The 8029-nt window shown below is 44.1% G+C and overlaps 1 non-coding gene across 1 annotated transcript; it reads left to right on the forward strand.

The window, feature by feature from the left end:
• The first annotated feature begins 7481 nt into the window (after positions 1 to 7481).
• On the forward strand, positions 7482 to 7554 carry TRNAG-CCC (transfer RNA glycine (anticodon CCC)). Its single transcript has one exon. It is a non-coding gene; the product is annotated as a tRNA-Gly (tRNA).
• The last annotated feature ends 475 nt before the right edge of the window (positions 7555 to 8029 follow it).

Below are 8029 nucleotides of genomic sequence, written 5' to 3' on the forward strand. Positions count from 1 at the left end.
AGTCCTTGGGGTTGGAAAGAACTGGACATGACTGAGCAACTTTCACTTTCACTACTGACGACTTAGTGCTAAGCTAAAGCGAGAGTTTTCTCAAAATGAACTCGGTTGGAGTATATCAGAGAACACAGATGTAGAAAGGCAACAAAAATTGCAATAGGGTGAAATTGGGTGGATTCAGGTGCTACAAGGGTGGATGGATGGGATGGTTTTGGAGTGACTGTCATCTGTAATGACATCTACAACTTAAGGAGCTTTGGCTCTGTAACTATGAGAAAATGTTAAGTGGAAGCTTCTAAAAGAACTAACTAGGATACAAACTTAACATTGTTGCTGTTTAATCACTTAGTCCTGTCCGACTCTTTTGAGACCCCCGTGGACTATATAGCTCACCAGCCTCCTCTGTCCATGGAATTTTCCAGGCAAGAATACTGGAGTGGGTTGCCATTTCCTTCTTCAGGGGATCTTCCTGACCCAGGGATCAAATCCACATCTCCTGCATTGGCATGCAAATTCTTTTCCACTGAACCACCTGGGAAGCCCATCAATTTAACATTGCTTCTATACTACTTGTTAATACAGAGAAATAAGTCAACCATATGCATTTTTGCTAAGACTTCTGATTTTTACCAGTTGTTTTGATACTCAAACTATTTTTATTTCTTTGCTTTCTACATTGCCATCTAAAAAGTTCCCAATGCACACATCTGCTTTGCTCTACTTCTGATCCATTATGCAGTGTTGCCTCAAAATATGACTTGGGAATTCAAGAAGAGTTGATGGTGGGAAGGCTGGGAACTGCTTTTTCAAACTTGCTTTCAGAAAACGCCATCCAAAGGGAACTAGCCAAGTCCAGCTTTTGATCAAATTTTAATGATCACACTGATACAAACCACTTTCAGTTCCTGATCTATTTCCCAGGATCTTTCCTGCAATTAATCACCAGCTGAATGGATTCTGGGGCTTCAGGCCAAAGTGAAAATGCTCTGAGGCTTGCAAGCGTCTCCACAGTTTGTGCAGGGACATTACAGAGCACTTTTATTAGTTCTGACTCACCCTGGCCTGTCTCCACAGCCTGCAGTTGGGCTGCTTGTTACTTTTGTTTTCTCCAGTTTCTATGGATACCACCCAAAGGGGCTTTGGAAGCTTCTAGTATAGGCTTCCTCTGTCTTTTGGTACTTCCCTTGAAAATCCTAGGTGGCGTCCATCTGGCTGTTAGAATTCAGATGACATGGCATTCTTGGGGTCCCCTCCCCCAGGGTGGAACTTCTTCCCTTCAGTGATAGGGAAGGTGACATCGTGGTGACCTGAACACCGTGGCTGCCTCTAGAAGCAGCTCTTAGACTTGGGATTTGAACCTTGGAAAAGACCCTGGTGCTGGGAAAGACTGAGGGCAGGAGGAGAAGGGGATGACAGAGGATGAGATGGTTGGATGACATCACCGCCTCAAAGGACAAGAATTTGAGCAAACTCTGGGAGATATATGAGCCTGGCCTGCTGCAGTCCTTGGGGTCACAGAGAGTCAGACACGACTTAGCAACTGAACAAGGAACCAAGCAATTAACTGACTTCTCTGTAGGTTGGCTGGACAAGTGAAGTGAAGCAGAAAACTGAAGTAATTTTCTGGGAGTGTCAGCCTAGAAATAAATAAAAATAAGCAACCTAGCTTCAACTTTTTGGACCTTTCAGTAAAAGAATTCCAGCCCAAATGACCAGGAGAATTGCCTCCACTTCACGCTGTACGTGTGATGGCTTCAGGCAATCCATCCTCCCAGCCCATCCCCACCAGACATATCGACCCTGCAGGCATTTTTATAAGCGTGCTCGATGGAAGCAGCACTTCCTGGTTCCCCCATCTTCCGTTATAGTCCAGTAAGGGAGATAATCACTCCTACTTTTTTTCTTTTGCAAGCAATGCTTGTACTTGGTCACAGCTGGAAACTGTAACAAGCAGGGTGGAAGAAGTCAGGCCCTAGTCCCAGCTGATGGTGAAATTGTGCAATGAATGACTCCTAAAGATGCTCAAGGTTGCTAAGAAACCAGGTAACATTTGTGGGTGAGCTAAGTGCAGGTGGGCTGTTCTAAATGAGACCCAATTCCTCCCTGGGTCTGGGCAGTTCCGGGGGTGGGTAAAGGGCAGTGGGGGGGGGGGGAGTTTTGTTTCCTTGGCAGCCCATCTGCTGAGGCCATGAACAAGCCCTACTCTGGTCTGCCTGCCCTCCTAGCCCTGTGGGTGGTCTCTCGTACATCCAGCTACACAACACTGCCCACCCCCTGCTTATGACCTCTGCCAGAGCATTTATTAGGGACTCTGTCTCCTTGGAAGACTAAACAGTTAGGACTTTATAATTAAAGACTTCATTAGTTTCCTACTGCAAATTTCCATGGCTAATGGGACGGAGGCTTGCATTATTTATGACATCAGAAGGCGTACTGTCAATCAATCTTAGCCATCCCCTTATAGCCAGGTGCCCACCACATCCCCTCTTCCCCACAAGTCTGCAAGCAGAAGAGGGGTAGCCAGAGCCAGAGTTAACAAAAGAGATTCCCAGGATCTCCATACTGGCTTGCATGAATTCATAATTTGGCTAAAACTAGGCTGGGTAATGTAACAAGTCTAACATCCATTTATCATTAATTGTCTGCTTGTCTGAGTTCATTCCGTAAGTAAATGGGGCCTTCCAGCAGACAAGGCTGGACTTTCTCCATGGCTGCTCTTTCAAGATTGTCACAAGGGAGTATTTTAGAAGCTCTTCAGGGCAGACGAATGGAGGCCCTTAAAGAGGAGGGTTTGAGTGACGTGCTGAGAGCTGCCAAGGGAACCTGGCAGAATATAATCTTGAGAAGAGAAACAGTTTTCCTAGAAAGAGCCATGCTGTAGGCTAGTTTGAGGAAAAACTTTCTTTCCTAATTTTCTACTGCATGAGAATTAACAGTACTAAACAGCTCATATTTGGTACGACCCTGTGTTCTGGAATATTCTAAACACCTTAAATGCAATTATTTATTCCTTGTGCAGCAGCTCTCCTCTGAAATCTGTTTTTCCCCTCTTGGCTGGCGAGTGTTGTAGCTGGAACATGGCTGTCCAGCCAGTGACTACATTTCCCAGCCTCCCTTGGGCCAGGTGGGCTCACAAGCCTACGCCTTCACTAATGGACCCTGAGCAAGAGTTAATCTCACTCAACTGGAGCTGCCTCCTCCATGCTCTTCTCCCCTTTCCTGTTGGTGAAGTTGATGCAGATTGTAATGGTCTTAAAATCCACCAGTTGCTATCAGACCTGGTGCCTGAGCCACCCACCAACCCAAGCACCTGCCCTCGATGGTCTCGTAGCAGAGAAATAAACCCCTTATTCCTTAACAGACCACATTATAAGGATCCTTGTTGGAAAACTTATATTACAAAGCCTAGCAAGCTTTTCAACTACTCTCTAAAGCTTTTTCTTTTAAAATTAACTCCATTTTACTGATGATAATACTACAATTCAAAGAAGTTAGTCATACTGTTAATAATTAGCAACACTGGTATTCAAACCCAGGTTTTCTGATAATCTCTAATGATAGGGGTCAGAATAGAAGTTCCTTTGGATAGAGTGGATCGTTTGGGAAGGTCATGAGGGAGACTGCAGGCCCCCCTTTATTTTGTAGGATAAAGGTGCTTAGATTAGTAATTACTTTAACATTCAGACAACATTTTATCACTATACAAAGCACCTTCACACAATTAACTCATTTCAACCTCATGAATACCTTGTATATTGTACAGATGATGAGACTGAGGTCTGGACAAGCTAGATATCTTGAACATAGTTAATAAGAATCAGCTCTAGGCTTCAAACACGGGTTGTCACTCTAAATCCTGTACCAGCTTCATTATATGCATGCTGAAGCAACTCTTTCAGGTGTAAATTACAAAAAGCAACTCATACTAGCCTAAGCAACAAGCAAATACCCCTTGCCCCACCATACACCCACTCCTCCATCTGTCTGTCCTTGTAAGTAAGGTAGGCTGGGTGCTGGGCAGGAGAACTGGGCAAAAGTAGCAAGAGCGTCATCAGAGTTCTTGTTCTCTCACCGTGTCCATTGTCTTCCTCCAAACAACTGGAGGAAAATGAAGCCAAAGGCAGCTCTAACCTAGAGCTCCCTATGGGAAAAAACTTCTCCTTTTCCCGTAGGGAAAAACTGAGTTCTTGCTTACTGCTTTAATATAATGTATCAGGAAAACCCCTGATTGGCCCAGCTTGGGTCTGTTGCCTTTTCCATGGACCAATCATTGAGTCCAGAGAGATGGGGGCGAGACATTGTGATTGGCAGTCCCATGACAACCACATGGAATGGTAGCAGGACAGGAACAACTGTCTGTAGGAAGTGGAGGAAGGTGGATGCTGAAATCATTTATGTTAAGGGACGTTGGACACACAAAAACAGATCTGTTATACAGTGTCTGCGTTACAGAAAGGATTCAGAGGAAATCTGGCAGTAGCATCCTTTAGTTTGGGAAACAGTGTGTGTGTATATATATTATATTTCTCGGTCTTACCATAGACATCCTCTTGGGCATCATGGTCCAAAATGTTGCACTCTATAATGTGCCTATCCATTCAAAACCCTCTCGAGTACTTAGCAGTTTCCCCCTTTTTTAAATTTATTTTTTTATTGAAGGATAATTGGTTTACAGAACTGTGTTGTTTTCTGGGCAGTTCCCTTTTAATTAAAGCCCCTTGCATATGTGCTCACAGTCCTGTCCCAGGAAGACAGAAGACCCTGATTTAAGAGAAGGGAGAGTAAAGCAATTGCACACAGGCGTGGGGATCTCTGTGGCGATGGGGAAGAAGGGTTGCATAAAACCCTTGGTTTTCTGTCTCTAGGGTTTGTTTGTTATTACTGTCTGAGCATCAAAATTTATTTTCACCACAGTCCCTTGTGTGAAAGGAAGACTTTAACAAAATGTCAGGCCTGCTGTTCTGCCCGCTCCTCAGGTGTGCAGAGGTTTTCGATTGCTCTCAGCCAAGCACTTGGTTGCCCTGTGGGGCCAACTGCGGGACCACAGACATGAGGGTCACTGTGTCCAGGGCCAGGAAAGCAAGCAGTCAGAGCTGCCTGGCCTGGCAGAGACTGTCACCTCTCTACTCTAGCAACTTGTAACCCAGTTCTAAGATTCTAGACATGTCTGTTCCATGCTTTGCATTAAGTTTATAGTTTTATACTAGGGAAAATTAAACCCATGGTCAGTCAGTTCAGTCACTCAGTCATGTCCAACTCTCTGCAACCCCATGGACTACAGCACGCCAGGCCTCCCTGTCCATCACCAGCTCCTGGAGTTTACTCAAACTCATGTCCATTGAGTCAATGATGCCATCCAACCATCTCATCCTCTCTCATCCCCTTCTCCTGCCTTCAATTTTTCCCAGCATCAGGGTCTTTTCCAATGAGTCAGTTCTTCGCATCAGGTAGCCAAAGCATGGGTAGAACATAGATTTTACATTGAGCTTGTATACACACACACACACAGACAATATAACCAAAAGTATTTCTTGAGAACTACTGATGGATAAAGATGATGTGGTGTATGTGTATATATGCACACATACATACAATGGAATACTACTCAATCATAAAAAAGTATGAAATAATGCCATTTGGAGCAACATGGGTGAACTTAGAGATTATCATACTAAGGAAAGTAAATCAGAAAGAGAAAGACAAATATTGATACCATATGACATATATGTGGAATCTAAAAAGTGACACAGATGAACTTACCTACAAGAAAAAACAGACCTACATACATAAAGAGCAGACTTGTGGTTGCCAAGGGGGAAAGTGGCAGGAATTAGCAGATGCAAACTGTTAGTGTAGAATGGATATCCAACAAGGTCCTAGTGTATTACACAGGGAATTATATTCAGTATCTTGTAATGATCTAGAATAGAAAAGAATCTGAGTATATATATGGGTTTGTGTGTTCAGTTGCTTTCAACTCTGCAACTCTTTGGACTATAACCCACCAGGATCCTCTGTACTTGGGACTTTTCAGGCAAGAATACTGGAATGGGTTGCCATTTCTTTCTCCACGGGATCTTCCTGGTGCAAGGATCAAACCTGTGTCTCCTGCATTGCAGGAAGATTCTTTATGAGTCATTGGGGAAAGACATATATATATATGTGTGTGTATGTATATATGTGTACATATATACATATATGTATATATGTATGTGTGTGTGTGTGTGTGTGTGTGTGTGTGTGTGTGTGTATATATATATGTAGGCTTTGAGATCCAACCAGTCAATCCTAAAGGATATCAGTCCTGAATATTCATTGGAAGGACTGATGCTAAAGCTGAAACTCCAATACTTTGGCCATCTGATGCAAAGAACTGACTCATTGGAAAAGACCCTGATGCTGGGAAAGATTGAAGGCGGGAGGAGAAGGGGACGACAGAGGGTGAGATCGTTGGATGGCATCACCGACGCAATAGAAATGAGTTTTGAGTAAGCTCTGGGAGTTGGTGATGGATAGGGAAGTCTGGTGTGCTGCCATCCATGGGGTCGCAAAGAGTCGGACTTGACTGAGCAATTGAACTAAGCTGAACTGAAGGCTTTGAATACTTTACTGTATACCAGAAATGAACACAACATTGTAAATCAACTATACTTCAATACAACAAATTAAAAAATGCCTAATATTTACCCCACCCTGTGTATTGTACTCTGATATATTCTATTTAATTCTATTTCATTTTTTAAAAATTGCTGAATATATTGATTTCGTGACAGGTCACAACCTACATATGGTTCAAAGAGTACATCGTCCAAACCCTCTATGATCTGCCTGATTGTGTCATCAAGTAAAACTATGAACACCTTCTACAGAAAGGTTCCAAAGCCCTTTGTTTCAGGACTCTGGCCCAGGAGAGCATGAACTGGTCTAGATTGGGTGCCAAGGCGGGTTCTGGGCTCAGATGTCATCATCCAACTCTCGCATGACACATCTCAGAGTTGGAAGGGACGCTTTCTCAGCTGCATAAATTCTCTCCCCGGCGTGTCAGCGCAGGTGACCCGGGGCACCCGGCCTCCACTCTGCCTTCAGCAGCCGGGAGCTCGCTGCCTGCTGCTGCAGCTGACTGCCTTACTGCAAAGATCTCTGACGTTTCCGGTAGGAATGACCTATCTGCTGTCACGTGTGCTCCCCCCGGTCCTGCCCTCAGAAGCCAGGTGCATCCAGTCCCTTTTCTACACCACGCGGTAAACCCCTTTTGAAGACAACACCCATGACTGCCCTGAGTCCCCATCACCAGCTCCTTCATCTCTGTGGGGTGGGGTTTCCAGGTCTCTTGCCACCATCTGCTCTGTTGTTTTTGGACACATACTTGTTTGCCAACATTCTTCTGGAAGTGTGGCTCCCTGAACAAGGAATTGAGTGCTAGATGAGTAGAGGCGTGTGTATGTGTGTGTGTACAAAATCTTATTTTAAGAAATCAGGGGACATCCTTGGTGGTCCAGTGGCTAAGACTCTGTGCTCCCAATGCAGGGGGCCTGGGTTCAATCCCCGGTCAGGAAAATAGATCCCACATGCTGCAGCTAAGACCTGGTGCAGCCAAATTAAAAAAAAAGAAAGAAAGAGAAATCAGGTGGTGTGTCAGAGCTTTTGATCCCAATATTGTAAACCCTTGTCCTACCTGCATGATATTTGGTCAGTCCCACTCCTTTTTGGTTGATTTCCTCTTTTTTGTTTTAAAGAGGGTATTGTTGAATGGGTACAGAGTTCCAGTTTGGGATGATGAACAAATTCTGTAAATGAGTAATGGTGATGATTGAAGAACATTGTGAATGTCCTTGATGTGACTGAACTGCGCAAGTTGAAATGGCCAGAATGATGACTTTTACATCACGCATATTTTACCACAGTTAAAAAAAAAAAACAGAGAGTTAGATGATCTGAGATTCCTTTGAACGGTTCCACAGCCTTTACAATCTGATGCCACATTACTTCGACTTCGAAGGCCCCAAGGCCGGCTTAGACCTGACCTTTCCTT

This window comes from Muntiacus reevesi, chromosome 7, assembly GCF_963930625.1.
Source record: "Muntiacus reevesi chromosome 7, mMunRee1.1, whole genome shotgun sequence".
Classification (NCBI taxonomy): domain Eukaryota; kingdom Metazoa; phylum Chordata; class Mammalia; order Artiodactyla; family Cervidae; genus Muntiacus; species Muntiacus reevesi.